Source organism: Taudactylus pleione, unplaced genomic scaffold, assembly GCF_031769625.1.
Source record: "Taudactylus pleione unplaced genomic scaffold, aTauple2 ptg001123l, whole genome shotgun sequence".
Classification (NCBI taxonomy): Eukaryota; Metazoa; Chordata; class Amphibia; order Anura; family Myobatrachidae; genus Taudactylus; species Taudactylus pleione.
This window is the reverse complement of record NW_028285524.1, coordinates 2,860,427-2,879,456: the sequence shown is the minus strand read 5'-3', so window position 1 is coordinate 2,879,456 and position 19,030 is coordinate 2,860,427. Positions and strand designations below refer to the sequence as shown.

The following is a 19,030-nucleotide window of genomic DNA, read 5'->3' as shown; positions in this document are numbered from 1 at the left end:
GCTGGCGGGAAGCATCTATTCACCCAGGGCGCCTCCTGCAGCATTAGCATAATTTTGCAGTCGCTGCTTTGCGTACAAATCTGAATCAGTCCCATAGTCAATAAGAAACAAGCAGCAATATTGACAAGTTCCAAATTGTATCACTATTTGAATGGCTAACTGCTGAATCAGGGATATATATAGAATGTTGGTGTTATTTTAAGCACAGGCATTGGCCGGCATTATAGAGACAATGCGGGTTCTTCTGCCACCATACAGCCCATAGCACACATTCGGAATGACTCTACACATAGAGGGAGATGTACTAAGCTCTGAAAAGTGGTACATTGGAGAGTGATAAACTACCAGCCACTCAGCTCCTCACTGTCATGTTACAGGCTGTGTTTGAAAAATGACAGGAGCTGATTGGTTGGTTGTTTATCACTCTCCAATTTATCACTTTCCAGAGCTTAGTACATCTGCCCCATAGGCTCCCTCATCTCGGTATACTGATGAAACAATCGCTCAGAACTTGGAAAGCAGACAAAGGTATTTGCATATCCTGATTCCCACTTATCTACCCCTGGCGAGGGATTTTGCTAATCCCCATCTTTTACCTGAATTGTACTCATCTGCCTTTCTCCGGTTTGACTTGCCAGCCTAAATCACTTCCTAAGGTTTTTACAAAGATAAATCCTTCTCATCAATCTAATCCCCCTGTAATGCTTCTATAATGAAATGTATAGGCATCTGTAAATGAAGCATTACGATGGATGCTGTCCTGTCGAGCCTGTTCTGACCCTTCATCTGTCTCTGACTACACAAGTGCTTTGCTCCTATTGTTCCTCCTCTGTTCCATGTCAGCTACTGCCTAGTAGGGCTAATCTGTTGGCTGCAATCTGTGGGTGTCCTGCAGAGAGGCCAGTTACCTTGTTGCAGAATTCTCTGACAAAGATTCGGGGCCTGATTCAGAGCCGCTCGTAAGCGGCCGCTCGTTCGCTCCAAGTGATGTTCGCACATCTGCGCATGCGTATGGGTCGCGTAATGCGCATGTGCCAACCAGTCAGTGCTGTCGGAAATCGAGCGCTCTCAAAATAGCGAGTGCCTGCTAATTTGAGTGACAGGATGAGGCGTTTGTGGGTGGTAACAGGGGAAGGTGCTTGAAAACGGGGAGTGGTGATCCGAACGCAGGTGTGCCAAACGGTCAAAACGGGCGTTTTAAGGGTGTGCATAATTAACAAAGCAGCGTCATCGACCACGTCACTTGGTTGTTTCTTAGCCTGAAATGTTCGCATGATTGCGGTAGGAAAATCCTACCACAAGCACTGCGAGCAGTTCAGACGCCTTTCGATGTACTCGATTAATCAAATAAATAGCGGAGGTGACGTAGGATGCGAGCGGCCAGGGGGCGTTTTACAAAATAGCGAGCGCATGTTTCGTTTGCTCGCTCAGACATAGAGGCGTCAACAGACCGCAAAGAGCGAGCGCTCAATTTAAATAGCCAGCCCCTTTTTCTGAACGACCGAGCGCAAATAGCGTCCGGCTCTGAATCAGGCCCTAAGTCCTCTTGGTTAGGTGCAGTGTTTTATGTCTGTATTAGAATTTAACATAATTGTAATTTAATCATATGTAATGGTGAGTTCAAGATGAGAAACCTCACGTCATAGTAGGCATACCTTGAGATTTTTGAGGGATGTCCAGCAGGCTCGAGATTCCTGCAGGGAGTTTGGGGGGGGGTCAAAGGTTAGGAGTTGTTGTACTGAGGCACTGCGGAAGCAGGTCTATGCACATGTGCTGCATGAAAAAATAGTTATTTTGTTTTTTTGAAAGCCCCCTGATGGGTATAAATTACTAACTGCGAAATATGGGCACGCAGTGCATCTCTATGTACACAAATGTGTCCACATTGCACATTATAAGTAGCCTTCATGCATTCCAGATGTTGTCCTGACTTTAGTCTCTATAAGTGCTCGGTGTGATCTTTTGCAGGTCTGTAAATCTGAATGCAAATGATCAGGATTCTGTTACTTCAGGATAATCGTATGTATTCAAATCTACATTTCCATTTTTCTCCTAAAGTGCTGCTCAATTTAGTATAATTTATGTCTTATGCTAATGATACGATTGAGGAGATATCAGGACTGTCCTTATGACCTGTATCATTTTTCTGTTTTTTAATCTTCGTTATATATTGGTCGATAAAGCAGCTGGAAATACGTTTGCTTGTGGGTGAACTCAGAAAAAGATGCTCAATTTCTATCAGCTCCTCTCTAGATCAAAAGCCTTGCGCCCCCTCAGATGCCACAATCCCGCCCTGCTAATGCATACCCTTCCCTATAACAATGGGTATGTATATGTGTGAGAAAAGGCACTCAATGTCACAAAGCTGAGCTTTTCTCAACAACCCTTCGGGGCCTATCTGTCAAATGCATGAAGCTTTTAATCCTGTGAAAATGGGAAGTTTTCATAGAATTTGTGTCTTATGACTATTTATCAAGCCCCGCAGCTGCGATAGCTTCCCATACAAAATATGGTACAATTATTCACCGCATACTTATCATGGTCAGCGGCATTACCTGTGCCGTAGGCTGTCCTCCTAAACTATCGCCATCTCAGGATGATAATAGCTTAGGTGAAAAAAAAAATATTAACATTAGATATTTTATTCTATTGAAAATAATATTAAAATAATGCATTTATATTATTTTTAGCTAAGTTTAAATTTAAATTTTTTTTTTTTACATTTTTGTTTAAGTTTTTGTTTGAATTTGCACTGGAAGCCCAAGAGCAGTCTTCCAGTGCAGTGTGCCTGTGTGACCAATGCATGCGCATTAGGGACCCCAGCTGGCCGGTGATGCTGTATATATCTGAGGCACCTTAGTGTATACAGAGTCACATGACCAACACTGTAAAAAGACAATGCCATAAGATAAACACAAATCTTTCCTATAACTTAAAAGCAGCAATAAGTGAATAATAATAGAGATGAAATAAACCTTGAGCTCAGGGATGAGAAAGGGCAGTTGTAATGGGCAAAGAGGCTCGTTTTATTCCCTACAATCCCATTTATCGGAGAAAGAACATAGATTTGTTTGAAATTGCCAGGCCACTTGAGATTTTACATAATTATGAATAATTCATCCAAACCAATTATCACAGTGTAATAAAAAATACACATCGCTTTCCTTTATCATCACTTAAAATCCTTCTATTTACACAGCGCTCAGAAGTCACATGTACCGAATTCCTTCTTCTGTATAACTAGGCTTTCCCTGTAATCAGTGTCAACCAAATATACATATTATTAATACCTCTGCATGGCTTCCTGAAATTGTGAAATCATGTTGAATATACTGTACATCTTCATTAAGTGCCGGGCCGGCCCCAGGTCTACTAGCAACAAATTTTGGAGTGCCCCCGTCCCCTTCCAAATATATCCATAATGAATACATTTATTAATCTTCTTATCTTTTACTCATATGGAGCCACAAGTGTTCCACAGCTCCTTACAAAGTACATAAACAAATAAGTGAACAAGAAACCAGTGACTTTACAGTACAGTGCAATACAATGCAGGACAAAGACATGGTTTATACATATTGCTGCATTAGCGATCATGACAGAGGGTCCTGCTCATGAGAGCTCTGTATTCTATTACTAAACAAATGCACACATTGTCCCCCACAGGAAAAAAACAACAACACATTGACCTCTACAAGAATAAATATAACACATTGGTCCCCAGAGGAGAAAAAAAAATCACATTGGGCCACACAGGAAATAAATTGCCCCAACCCCACACAGAAGACTGGCTAGAGCTGTCAGTAGCAGAAAAGAAAAGAGGGAGGTGCTCCCAGTTTCTTCCATGCCTTTAGCTGTAGGCGGCATCTGCACGCAGCAGCGGCTGCAGCCTCAGTGACTAATGGCATCAGTATGCTTTACCGCCGGCCGGACAGCCCCCGCGGCTGTCCGCACCTGGCTTACCTTCGATCGATAAGCCAGGTGTCAGGGTCCCGGCTTTGGTTTAATGACAGGTGTCGGGATTTAGACACCTGTCATTTGTACCTTGACGGAATTAGACAGTCGGGAAGCCGGTGGTCGGGATTTCGTCTGTCGGCTTCCCGACTGCTTCCCAGTACAACTCCCCCCATGTCACTGCAGAGCACTGCGCGGGCGGAACAGCATGCGGCGGCATGACCTATGATGTCATGCTGATGCATCACCATAGGGAAATGTATAAATCCCCTTCAATAGCCCTACCTGGAAGTGACATAAGTGAGGCGGAAGTGCAGGTTTGTGCCCAGACTTGCCCCCAAAAGAAGAAAGCTGTCCCCTTGCTTCACTCGCCACGCTGCGTGCCCGGTGGCTTGCTTCGTTCGCCACAAGGATATATTCCGCCTCTATGCCTTAGTGGATGGTAGGGAATAACGTTGGTCAGTAGCTCATGACGGCAGGGTCAATTTACGGAAGGGGATTCTGAGCCGCCTGGAAGAGCCCAGCTCTACCCGGGCCTGAAGTTAGCACTTGCGGTGCTGCTGGTGGCTAGTGCTGTCATTGCCACCTGACCCGCCAGTCTTGATCAGTCCCAGGTCCTGGCGGCAACTGCATTCCATCTCCTATGGGGTGGCGCCCCTTGATTAAGTGAAGTCTGCCAATCAACTACTGTACACACAGCAGAAGCAATCTTCCTGAGGTTGCAGGCTCTCCATTCAATGGAAACCAGTGCAAACTGTGGATCAGTATGCACCTAAGTGGAGTGGACACTGATTATCTCACAAGTTCCTTGTAAAGTGATTGACTGCAATCTCATAAAATAGGTGCAGCCCACAAAATGGCTGTTGCCACCTCTGGAGAGATAAAAGTTCTAGGGTCAGTGACATGTGTCTCTACTTCCCATTCTTTTCCATGACTGCTATGTTAAAGCAAGACATCTCACAGGTTACATGACAAGGTCATCTATACTGGAGAGCCAGAAGGTGGCACTGTGTTTTAAGACATCACTGCATAGCCTATCAATGTTGTAATAGTATACATTCTTCCATAAGTCTTTTTGGTTAAACCTTCATGTTATGTTTTGCAGACTTTCCTGTTGTCTGGTCTTAGTAAAGTTTATCCCACAATCTACAAGCTAATTGCCAAGACCCTCAACCTAAGCTTTTGTAAAAGACGTATTTGAACATCTGAATTTCAGTGAGGAAGTTTTGGTCCCCCTCATTTCCTTTCCTTGGATCTGTCCATATTACAGTCTCCCACTGGTCTCCATTTGTATAGGCAGTGCCGCAGAGACAAACTAAAAGACAGGGGTTTCTAAAAGACATGGCCATGCCCCCTTAGAAAATAAAAAAACAATGATAAAATAAATGTATGCTCCACAGTTCACTGGGCCCTGCCCCCTCTGGGCCCATCACACAATGCCTGGGGAATTAGTACCCGACCTCCCCGGCACCACACCTCGGCACCCATGTGTATAGTTGTCAGATGTTATAGATTGGGAATCGGTATGAAATACCGCCGGCGGTTCGATTCCCGGCAGCGGCAGCCCAACAGCTGAAGAGATCCCAGCAGCGGCAGGCCGACAACCCTGGAAATCCCGATCGTCCTAAGGTAAGTAATCACTAACCTAACCTAACCCCCCTAACCCTCCTTAGGGGTGCCTAACCCTAACCTCCCCCCCAAGTGCCTAACCCTAATCCCCCCTGTAAGTACCTAACCCAAACCCCCCCTTCCCCGCTGCCTAAACCTAAGTCTCCCGGGGGGGGGTGCCTAACCCTAAGTCCCCCCCCAGGGGTGCCGAACTATAACCCTCCATCCCTGTCGGGATCATGTCAGCTGGTTTCCCGATTGCATCCCGATTATGGATTGTGTTTAGTTAAATCCTCTCACATTTATCCTGTATTAGGTACTGTATCCTGTCTTTGTCCGGTCTGCATTTGTAGTTGACATACAATTGCTAGCATGCTATTAGCATTCCCAGCTGTGGCTGAGAGGCAGAGCATCCTGCCAAATGTAGTTCAAGACAGGTTACACACCACTGTATCACAAGTTCTGCTTGAATATACAGCAACAATAACGGCGTTCTGCTTGTTAATCGTACTCTAGTAAGATGGATTACAAGAGCTGCAGTCACGTTGATGAGTTCAGTCATTCTGTCAGCCCAAGAAAACAAATTGCTGTTTATCTGCAACTTAACACAGTGATGTTTTCACTCTCTCAATGTTATTTAGTGAATCTGGTGCACTCCCACTCACGCTTAAGCGAGTAAGAAGAACACGTACAGAGACTTGAAAATACGCCTTTAGAAAACACTTGCATTTTTTTGTGAGGTGAAGAAAAGAGGCTCATAATATAGGCAAGCGTTATTGACAGAGGGCCAGTATGTTATCCAGGCAGCACAGCACCGTAAACCAGGATTTGCTGGATGAGACCCACTATGCACATCAAGGAACAACAAAGCACCTTGCAGCTTTGAAATATAGAAACAGACCTGGAAATTAGAGTTGTGTAGAGGCTTGAATAGAGGTTTGGCTCATATCTCCAGTACATTTCTATTTTCCTTCCAGGATTCCTAAACAAAACAGTAATAACCTTTATTTCATGCTGCCTTCAATTGTATTTGTCAGCCTTTATAACCTTAACCTGTATTCAGCCTATCCATTCACTAGGAAGATGTGACATCACTGAAGTGTGAAGCACTTAAGGCCGCTTTGTGACCTGCAATGTACTTAATAATTCACTTTGTGCATGAGACAGTGTGAATGATAGGGAGGGCGATTTAGCATTGGTTAAACACAATCAGAGCAGCCAAAGGGGATCCTCTGTCTTCCTTTCCTTTGCACCCATCGATGGTCTGATTTGTTATAGATCGAAGACCATCAATGGTTTATATCGGTTGTGGGGGTTGTGATAGCTAAAGGCGGCCACCAACTGATATATCTATGTAGAGTGCAGCAACAGGCAAGGTTGGGGAGGGTAGAGGATATTCACCCACCTGCATGTACCACTTAGCCAACAGAGGCATCTATGTACTAAGCCTTGGATGGAGATAAAGTGAACGGAAATAAAGTACCAGCCTATCAGCTCCTAACTGTAACATGTTACAGGCTGCGTTTGAAACATGACTGTTAGGAGCTGGTTGGTTGGTACTTTAGCTCCGTTCATTTTATCTCCATCCAAGGCTTTGTAAATAGACCCCAGAATGCTTAACAGAATCCTGTATCACTATTTTGTAGATATGGCTGGAAAGACTATAAATTTCACCTCAGACTCCATCCTATACCACTTTAGATCCACTGCTCTCATTCATTTCCTCTTTTAAGTTTTACTGGGGAATTTAACAAAAGATCCCTCTGATAGGAGCCTATCCTTAGAGTTTAGCAGTAAAGTGATGGCTATTATTATGTTACTTGCAGCTCTGACACTGCGCATGTGCGGGCTGGAAGGATCTTTATCCCTCCGTGAACCAGGTGGAAAAAAATCAACATGGTGAATCATATGGGGTATCTCATACCCATTGCTATACTTTCCGACTGTCATAACATCAATTCTTGTGCCTTAAGGTACAAAAATAAAGTAAAATAATAATAAGGGAATAAAATAAGGGAATAAAATCTTTACTCTTTTAAAACAAGAAAACAAAAATAAAACAATTTTTTGCAAAACGAAACTTATAAGTCTTCTAATAACAAGTTTTTTCAAATAGTGCTACATATATGTCTTTATCCAGAAGTCGAGAAAACATTTCAAAGTCTATGTTCCTAAAACCAAGCATAAAACAGTACAAATAACAATGTATCAAAAAAAGTAATAAAAAACAAATTATTGTATGCTGAACCAGTTGAGGTACAGTATGTATGTACACACTTTGCTAGCGCTCGCCGTACTAAACTGCCGCCACTATGAAAACTGGCAACGTCTCAACTCCAGCTACACGAAACAGCAACTTGCGCGCAGTATTTTTTAAAAACTTATATGAATAGCAATCTTGCTGGGGTATGTACCAACCCACCTAGTACACTGAAGGGTTAAGCCTGTCGGGGATAGAACAGAACTTAAGACCCCCCTCTAATGATGCTCTGATGCATTAAAGCCAGGGGAAGCAGGTACTAATAATTACCCAGGCCCATGTTTGTTGGAGGGGTCCGGGTCAGCTGCTAAAGGGGATATTTTGGGCGGTCTGTCTCCAGAGGCGGCAAGTTCCTCTATACCCTGGGAGGGTACAGGACCCGGCGTGCCGCTTCTTCTTGGAGCTAATGACTGACCGTATGTGGCCGGCTGGCCGCAGCTCACAGCCCCTTCTCGGAGCTGCTTGCATATCCTACTCGCCATTGTGATTCATGGGGACTGTGGTCTGCAGTGCTAGTTTGCCTAAAACAAGAGATATCTCTTTTTGTAAAGCAGAGATACATAAATCATGCAGAATCTGTCTTTTCCGTGTGATTTCCACCTTAATAAATAGACCCTTTGGGCTCAATTCATGTAAGTAGCTGTGTGATGGACAAAAATAACTAGGTTCTTCCACTAAAGGTTCTGTAGCAGCTGTAAGGCTCATCCTGCAACAAGACAAGGAATTATTAGCTATTGATGGGCACTATGATAAAGGCTTTACTCTAGCACTTCCTTGGATAAACAGCTCCCCAGGTACTCTCAGATCAGTGGGTTCCCCTGGGCACTGGAAAATGAGTTGCATTCTTGTCCTGCATTTGGAGGCCTCTAGGGAATTGTAAAGCAGCGACAAATATCTTTGTTCCCAGCTTTCTCAGTATGTTCTTAATCAAACCTGCTTCTGATTTAGCTGCTCTTTATGCAAATCAGCTCGTTTGCATTTGCTAACTTGATAACATTTCTGAATGTAATGACTCGAGTTGCTGCTTGATTGAATCAGCTCCGATTACCAGGAACCGGGTAATTAAATGATTTAACTGCAAACTGTTTAATTGATTCCATCTCATAACCTGATGGAGTCGGGGTTGCAAGCATCCTCCTTCATGGTTGGCTGAGCTAAGGGGTTTGGTGTAACAGCTGAGCTAAGGGGACTTCTGTATTCTCTGGAAGCTAGAAGTACATATGTAACCTGTAGCATTGACAAGTCAGCCGTGAAATTCCGTAATACTGAACACTGAAATACACTATGACAACTTTGAATTATTTGGAACCATCTGGGTTATTCTACGTTGTACTGTAATAAGCTCCGTGTTTCGCTGGTCTGCTCGCATCTGTGTGTCTAAGCTTTTTTTTTTTTTTATTAACAAAGATTGATTGCTTAAACTGGAGCTTTAGAAGAAATTAGAGTTTAAGCATGTGGGTTTCAAAAATATAGGTTGCTATGTCAGCAAGGTAATACTGGACCCATTAAGAAAGATTTATGAATTAGGACTCAAAACAAATGAATTAATAAATACAACAACACATAGGCTAACTAGTCAAACAATATACAGTACAATTGACTAATCTTCCATTCATTATGTGGAACTCAAACATTATAGAAAATAAGGCAGCGATTACTCTCTACATGACCCATAGTGGTACTTAGTGGCCTGCTACTGTTAATCCCACATACTTTGTATTTCCCACATACTTTGGGTTGACTGTTAATCCCACATACTTTGGGTTGACTTAATTTGTAGGTATTAAATGACTTTTTATGCATTAATTAAAGAACAGTTCAATTGATTACTAATTTAATTAACCTTCCTAATTTTCATATAGAATGCCCTACGCTTTGCAAGAAAAACTTAACCTGTGCGGTCACAGCTCACACTGTGATTTGCACAGGAACTGAATAGGCTGTAAATATTCCCACTTACGGGCTCTATATTATGAGCAAAGCTTTACAATGACAAAGTTTTTCATTGCAAATGTAGGAGCCAAGAAATAAGTGCAGGAGCATATTTATAATGAGTGCAGGGTGTGCGGTGCACACGGGTTCCTGGGTCCAGGGGGGGGGGCCAACACCGCACACCCTGCACCGTTACTTCTTTATATACTTACCTCTCCGAAGTCCCACGGAGTAGCGCTATACAAATGCCTGGATAATGGCTGCCGTGGCCATTTTCCTGGTGTTCTGCGCATGCACAGTAGACACCGGGCACACTCTAGTACCCAAAGTCTACTACTGCTGACAGCAGCCGAGGAGAGAGGAGGGGGCCCTGGACGAAGAAAGAACACCACCCCCCTCCTCTCTTAATAAGCCCCTGCATAGGTGTATGTATGAAAAAATATTGGTTCGGTTTCTCCTTTAACATTTAGGGGCCTATTCATCAACCCTAAAATAACGTTTTTAAGGACATTTTCCTTAAATAACGTTATTTAGGTATTCATGAACAGACTTAGCACAGGAGATATCACAGATATCTCCTTGCTAAGTTCCCCTGCGTTAATTTCCACACTCCCCATACATTAGTATGGGGATGTGGAAATTATGGTATTCATCAAATTCCGAAAATTATGAATTTTCGGAATTTGATGCAGTTACTATTCACCACTGTGAGGTGGCGAATAGCAGAATCGACTTACCTGTATCCGTGTGTGCAGGTCCCCCGACGAGTCCCTCCGGCGCTCTGCTCCGTCCTCAGGCTCCGGAGGCTGGTCGGACATGTGTGCTCCCCAGCAGAACACAAGAAAGTTTAGAAAAAAAACAAACTTTTTTTTTTCTAATCTGTCATGTGGTCTGCTGGGAAACCACATGACAGACCAGCAGGATGGAGCCGGAGGCTGCTGCGCGGACAGGTAAGTCGGGGGGGGGGGGGAGGTGAGCGGAGGGGGTCGGGGGGGTACACAAACTTAAAGGCATCTGTAGGCAGTGCTGCACATGCGCTGGTTTTACAGATGTAACAGCGCATGCGCAGCACTGATTCCAGATGCGATAAGGTAGTGTAGGCAGGGAACAGTATCTATTTCCCGAAAAGCTGTCATCGCAAAAATTACAGCTTTTCGGAATAGATACTTATGGAGAGGTGGAATGATGAATTCCACCTATAATTAGGTAGAACTCCATGCGAGTTCTAAACCTAATTATCTCTAGAGAATTTTTAGGTTTAAGGAATAGGCCCCTTAATGTTGCCGTGAACTGAAGCTTATTATTGGTCCATTTTATTTATCAGGAATACATGTTTGTCGTTTTGTACAGCATTGAAATGTCAGACAGGAACAATTGTACCAGCTTAATACATTATTTATAGCAAAACTTTAATATAAACTAAATAAAATGGAAATCCAATGCAGTTATTGCTGTATAATGTAAAAACACTGTTTTGTTTAGTATCCTTGTGCGCAGTACACAAAATGAACTAACCATACTTGGGTACCCAGACTGGTCCTCTAGTAACTTTCAGTTGTATACAGTATTCACTTCTATAAAATGTATTTTCTTTCATATAATTAGTGTGGAAGGTAGGACTCTGCATGTAGTAGTATTATACTAGTACTATTTGTTGTTATGTACTGCAGTAGTAGGGAACTAATCCCTACTGAAGGATCTAATCATTATACCTTAATGTAAATGATAAAAAGGGGACAATTTTAATATGTGAACAATATTTTCATTCAATTGAATGCAACGGTCGGGATTCACTTTGCCTTTCATACATTAATAGTCATGTTTTCTTGACTTCATTAATCATGCTCATATGAGTTAACATATTTTTGTGGATCAGTAATTATCCCACCTGTTTCCAAAGAGAGAAATCCCGAAAACATGACCTGTCAGGGGCAGATGTACTAAGCTTTGTAAAGTGATAATTTGGAGAGTGATAAACGACCAACCAATCAGCTCCTGTCATTTTTCAAACACAGTCTGTAACATGACAGTTAGGAGCTGAGTGACTGGTAGTTTATTACTCTCCAAATTATCACTTTCCAGATCTTAGTACATCTCCCCCCTTGGATACTTGGGGACTGGAGTTGAGAAACACTGATTTAGAATGATGCCCTATGGGCCTGATTCAGAGATGGATGGAACGGCGATGTTTTTAAAAATGGATAATGTTTTTTCTATTGCGCATTGTCCGTGATAGTCTTGCGAGGGGGGTTGCAGAGAATAAGGGGTCTATACATTAAGGGAAAAATATCCCCTGTGATAATTAAGGATTAAACTCGCTGCGAGTTCAATTCTTGTATTGGAGGCATTCATCATGCCTCCAATACTTAATTATCACTTCCGAAAAGCTGCTCCTTTTGTGGAGACAGTTTTTGGAATAAGGGGACATTTCTCCTGCTTCACTGTCTTTTCGCAGCCTGTCTTGAAGCTGCACATGCACAGCTTGAAGACAGGCTGCGGAGAGACAGTGAAGCAGCAGAAGGAGCCCATATGTCCCTCCCCCTGTGCGCTCACCTGCTTGTCTGCTCGAACCCCCCCGCTCGTCCGTGGCCAAGCCTGCCGCTGCCGTAGACCTGCAGCCGCCGCAGACCTTCAGCCGCCGTGGGAGTCTGTGACTCCCGCTGAAACAATGTACCTCTGCAGTGCCAGTACCCCACTGCCGCTGATCTCAGGGAGCCGGGAGGGAGCTATATTATAATAAAAGGACACAGCAGGGAGGGATCTTTTCAGATCCCTTTGCTGTATCGGGTGCTATACGCCATCTCAGGATACTTGATGAATTTTATAATTTCCACAATAGTAAGGGGACTGTGGAAATGATCTAGGGACAATTGTAATCAATAGATATCAGTGATATCTCCTGCATTACAAAAATGATGAATTACCTTGGCACTTAGGGCCTGATTCAGACCCGCTCGCGAGCGCTATGCGCTCATGAGCGGGTCGATGTTAGGTCACTGCACATGCGCACACCAGAGCCGGCTACGACGTGCGCATGCGCGAGACCCGCCTAGCGACGGGCGCTCCGTCGCTCCGGGTCTCGCACCAAAAGGGGGCGGCTGTCGATTTTGATCGACAGCTCGCACCATTTTGGAGGCATGGCGTGGGGGTGGCTTCACAAACGGAGGCGTTCCCATCTGAACGCCTGCCGTTTGTGAGCAGCCCCACTGACATCACCAGTGCCAGAAGCTCTATGGGGTTTTTTTTGGAGTGGCAAGGAGGCCGCTCCAATAAAAAAAACGCCCTGATTCAGAGCGAGCACTCTTTCAGAGCGTCCGGCTCTGAATCAGGGCCTTAGGCCCCTATTTAACAATGAAGCATAACCCCTGTAGCGCTCGCTAAAGGGGTTATGCCACTCTTTCTGTATTTAACAAACAGCAGTAATCTAAGATTACTGCTGTTTGTCAAGCACCGCTCTCGCCATCTTTTAGATGGCGAGAGCGATGTGCTCCCCATTGCAGGCGATGGAGACCCGGCGTTGCCTTTCCGGCTTCAGTGAAGCCTTCCAGGCACTACCGGGTCCCTGTGTCATGCACATGCCCAGACGGACTGGCGCGCATGCGCATTACACCGAGACCCGTCGCTGGCAGTGTTAGGCTGCCAGCAGCCCAGCGGAGATACTCGCCGAGAACAAGGACTTCACGGAAGTAAGTATTAGTAAATGCCAGTAAATTTTACAGTGATACTAAACAAAAATTTCCGCCGGTATTTGTCTTCGTTGTTAAATGAGGGCCTTAATTTCTACAAAAATAGGTGAAAATGGTAATTTAAGTGATGATGAATAGACCCCTAAGTGATTAGGGGCTCTATTCATTATGTTAATTAGTGGGGACCCCAATAATTAAGATTCCTACTCACTGCGAGCGCCGGAGAAATTCATCATTGCTCTGTCGAGGAGACAGCTGATCCGAAAATCAGTTGTCTTAACAAGTTCTTTCATTGCTCCTTTCAGAGCATTGAGCCATAGGCTTTATTCCGGTTAGTTCGCACGCGGCCAGTCGATTTTTTTCGCTCTGCGCAGGCATTGCAGTGCGCTTGCGCAAACATTCCGCTGTGATCGGGAAGAGATTGACATGAAGTGAGCGTTTGGGGGTGGAGAGGGGAGGTGGTCGGCGGAACGTAGGCGTGCCTGTGCGTTTAAACGCCATTACAGGGGCATGCATTATTAAGCCCCTGTGACTGCATACACTAGCAGAGGTCTAGATGGCGACAGTAAGTTTAGCAGTTTGTGAGGTACAGTAGGGTCAGGTCAACCACAACTATGCGAAGCGTTCTGATGTTACTCGATATTACTAATGTTTTGCTGACTTGCGGATGCGTGTCATGGGAAGTGGGCGGCTTTATACAGTGATGGGCATCTTGGTATAGTGCTACGATTGCCATACGATTGCGTTCATTAGCATATTTTCGCAGCGAGCGGGTGCATGCGAACACAGCCTTGTGATCCATGCTGAATCAGGCCCCAAGTGCGCATACGTGACCTACAGGTCATGCATGCGCACAAGAGACCCAACGACCGGTGGAAGGAGCTCGATAGGGGAGGAGGGATCCGAAAGGTTGAGCGGCGAGTATGGGAGCATTTGCCATCTGAAGATGAAGAGGGCAGCGACTCAATATAAGTGTCTCACAACCGTTTTGGAGGCGCGTCACAGCCTGCATCTGCGAACCTGTATGCAGTAGTTCTGTCGACTATTCTGCGTGACTAATGTTACTCAGAAGTCCGACGATTGACCGATGTGCGTCCAATGGTTGTGTCTATGTACACAAGTGCAGACCGGTGGTGAGCGTCTCAATTCAAATCACGGCAGCTGCGACATTTGCATATTTTCGGTCAGTCACTGAGAACAAAGACACAGGCGCAACGGCATTTGCGGCCATCTCTGAATCAGGCCCTATGTACAGTGGGGCCAAGTCTTATGTTAGTGAGTGAGCAACATACCCTCTACCACTTGTCTATGGCCCTGATTCAGCAAGGAACGCATGGATGCAGACGCACGCAATCGGTCAATTAATTCGCATTGCGCATGCGTATGCATCGCAGTGTGCGTGCGTGAACTAGCTATTGTGATGGGAACTGCTTTTGCAGAGGCTATGCAGACCCAGGACACAGTGATTGATAGGAAGTGCCGTTTGTGGGTGGTGACAGGGGGGAAGCAGTCGGGAAGCCGACAGATGAAATCCCGACCGCCGGCTTCCCGACTGTCTAATCCCGGCAAGTGTCTAATGACAGACGTCGAAATCCCGACGCCTGTCATTAGACCTACGCTGGGAGCCCGACACCCGGCTTACCGATCGAAGTAAGCCGGGCGCCGGGCGCGGACAGATGCGGGGGGGAGGGTTAGGTTAGGGGCTCCCGGGGGGGACTTAGGGTTAGGCACCCCCTCCCGGGAGGTTAGGGTTAGGCTAGGGGACAGGGGGGTTAGGCACACCCGGGGGGGAGGTTAGGGTTAGGCACCCCCCTGGGAGACTTAGGGTTAGGCTGCGGGGAAGGGGGGGTTAGGTTTAGGCACTTAGAGGGGGGTTAGGGTTAGGCACTTGGGGGGAGGTTAGGCACCCCTAAGGGACGGTTAGGGTTCGGGTGGAGATTAGGTTAGTAAATAGAAAATATACTTACCTGTCGGGCTCTTCAGTGCCGAGCTTCCACTGTCGCGATTTGAGGCCAGCGGTAAATCATACCGATTCCGAGTGGTCGGGCAAACCCAGGCGTACCTGTGTGTACGCAGCCTGAAGTCTAGTTGCACATAGGAAGTCTCTCTATGTATGCGGGAGGGTCAGGTCAACCACTATTGTGCGTATGGGTCCGATGGTTCTCGATGTTACCGATGTTTCCGTTGTCTTGCCAGGTATAGAGGATGCAAGTAAAGGGAAGGGGGTGGTATTATGTAGTGCTGGGCATCTGCTTATTCTGCTGTGATTGCCGTGCGTATGCATTCATTAGCATATTCTCGCAGCGGCCGGGTGCGTGCATCTGCATCCATGTGTTCCTTGCTGAATCAGGCCCTGCTAAACCTTTCCTTCCTGCCCGGAGGAGCCCTGCACTACCCTACAAATCTCCACCAATACTCATAATAATAATAATAATAATAATAATAATAATAATAAATATACTGTTAACTTGGCATTCCTGTCAATCGGGAACCCAGTACTGGTGCTAGTAGGAAATATACTATTAATAATATGCTGTAATAATGGCATTGTTTTATTAGACTACCTGAGACCCTAATTGTTGAGCTCTAATTTGTAGCAGTAAAGAACTCTTGTTTCTGCTGAGAGTAAACATGCTAAATGCATCCTGTACGTACAATTATTCCCCTTTATATTCATCTCCGACTGCTGCACTGCTAAGAATCCACAGGAAAAGATCAGAATTAATCATTATACAGCAGTACTGGTATCTATTAATACACGTTAACAGGAAAGCCTGCAGATCCTCTGTGGTTTACAGGGAACATAGGGCCTGATTCAGAGCCGGACGCTCTGACCAGAGCGCTCGCTCTGAATCAGGGCCCTCCTACATGAGAATGGAGCGGCCTCTTGGACGCTCGCATAGCTGTGGGTGACCACCCACAGCTATAGCGAGCGTCCATGATGATGGTCGTGATGGTCAAGACCATCGCGACCATCGGGCTTGCGACGGAGACCCTGCGGTAGGGTCTCGCTGCCGCAAGCCCTGGAGTGATTTTGGCTCTATCAGAGCCAAAATCACTCCCACTGGCATCACTACTGATGTCAGTGGGGCTGGCTTCAGACGGTAGGCGTTCCCGGCACGCCCACCAATCAACATCGACAGCACGACCCCTTTGGTGCGAGACCCGGGTCTCGCGCATGCTCACGACGGAGCTCCCTCCGTCGTGCGTATGCGCAGTAGGGCACCATCGACCTGCTTGCGAGCATCCTGCGCTCGCGAGCGTGTCTGAATGACCCCCATAATCAGTAGTAAGATTGTGGGATATCCAAACAAATTATAACTCAATAAGTTTCACAAAACGAGTATTAAAATAAAGGAGAGACATAACATACATTACCCACAACTCTCAGTTTTGCAGCAGTGAATGATTGACAGCTATGTTGACGATAACACGCAATAAATTTCCTTGAGAAAGAGCTTATATACAGCCGTACAGCATTGTGTTTTTATCCCTTTTATGTGTACTGATGAAAGGGAATAGTTAGAGAACAGGCAATAAATATAATTAAATGTGTAAGCAGACGTGCAGTTATCATGCAACACTCTCTCCTCGGATTTGAGTTTTATCTAGCGGAATTACTGGTGCCAGAATTATGTCTAGTTTCAGTGCTTCTATTAAAATATCACTTGCCAGCATTGTATTCTCCTGCCTTTGTCATGTTCAGTTCTCTGTGCATCTCAGGGAGAGGCTGGTACACTGAGGCAACTTATAATTTCTGCACTTCAAGGCATGCTACAAAAGACAGGCATTTCTTCCTGGTGCCGGTGGTGTAGTGCGGTGCCCTTCTTCTTGGTGCCGGTGGTGTAGTGGGGTGCTCTTCTTCCTTGTGCTAGTTGTGTAGTGGGGTGCTCTTCTTCCTGGTGCCGGTGGTGTAGTGGGGTGCTCTTCTTCTTGGTGCCGGTGGTGTAGTGGGGTGCTCTTCTTCCTTGTGCTAGTGGTGTAGTGGGGTGCTCTTCTTCCTGGTGCCGGTGGTGTAGTGGGGTGCTCTTCTTCCTGGTGCCGGTGGTGTAGTGAGGTGCCCTTCTTCCTGGTGCCGGTGGTGTAGTGGGGTGCTCTTCTTCCTGGTGCTGGAGGTGTAGTGGGGTTCTCTTCTTCTTCCTGGTGCCGGTGGTGTAGTGGGATGCACTTCTTCTTGGTGCCGGTGGTGTAGTGGGGTGCTCTTTTTCCTGGTGCCGGTGGTGTAGTGGGGTGCTCTTCTTCCTGGTGCTGATGGTGTAGTGGGGTGCTCTTCTTCCTGGTGCTGGTGGTGTAGTGGGGTGCCCTTCTTCTTTGTGCCGGTGGTGTAGTGGGGTGCTCTTCTTCCTGGTGCTAGTGGTGTAGTGGGGTGCTCTTCTTCCTGGTGCCGGTGGTGTAGTGGGGTGCCCTTCTTCTTGTTGCCGGTGGTGTAGTGGGGTGGCCTTCTTCTTGGTGCCGGTGGTGTAGTGGGGTGCCCTTCTTCCTGGTGCTAGTGGTGTAGTGGGATACACTTCTTCTTGGTGCCGGTGGTGTAGTGGGGTGCTCTTCTTCCTTGTGCCGGTGTTGTAGGGGGGTGCTCTTCTTCCTGGTGCCGGTGGTGTAGTGGGGTGCTCTTCTTCCTGGTGCCGGTGGTGTAGTGGGGTGCTCTTCTTCCTGGTGCCAGTGGTGTAGTGGGGTGCTCTTCTTCCTGGTGCCAGTGGTGTAGTGGGGTGCACTTCTTCTTGGAGCCGGTGGTGTAGTGGGGTGCTTTTCTTCCTGGTGCTGGTGGCTTTGTCACCTCAGCGTGATTACATGACACCAGTTGTACAATGGGGCTGGATTGGCTGCACTGGCACAGGGCAGGAGTGTGTGCTCATACTAGGGATGTGCGCTGGACCATTTTTGCCGGATTTGGATTTGGTTCTAATTCGTCGTCCGGCTTTGGATTTGGATTTGCCAAACTGCAGTGACTGGATTTGGATTTGGATTTGGATTTTTTTACAAAGATTTACAAAAAAAGCTAAAATCACATAAACTGGTCTTTTTTTTTCTTCCTAGAGTATTATTAACCTCAATAACATTAATTTCCAGTCAATTTAGACCATATAACAGCTTATAATATTGTTTTCAACATTATTTGCCAAAGGTTGCAGTGAGCTGACTGGTTACTAAGCGACAGAGCAGCGGCGCAGCGGCACAGACACCACAGTATAAAGCACATCTATGACACATTGCCACACAGCAGTGGCAGAAATGAAAAGTAGTGCACCCACCCAGTGGGGTACGGCCAGCAGAATCACAGTACTTGTTTACAAAGTGGGCTACGGCCCAAGGAGTCACAGTGCACAATCTTATTCACATTACACCACACATAGTGCCCCTGATTCACATTACACCATAAAAGTAGTGTCTCTTATTTATGTTACGACACACAGTAGTGCCCCTTTTACACAATGCCCACAGAAGTGCCCCTTTTACACAATGCCCACAGTAGTATGCCCCCCAGTAGTATGGTCCCCCAAGTAGTATGTCCCCCCAAGTAGTATGGCTCCCAGGAGTATAGCCCCCCATTAGCAGGCCCCCAGTATTATGCCCCCCAGTAGCAGGTCCCCCC

At 45.9% G+C, this 19,030-nt stretch overlaps 1 protein-coding gene across 2 annotated transcripts in view; it reads left to right on the top strand.

The window, feature by feature from the left end:
* Positions 1-19,030, top strand: part of TNR (tenascin R) — a 459,197-nt gene that overhangs the window by 120,761 nt on the left and 319,406 nt on the right. The window lies entirely within an intron of this gene.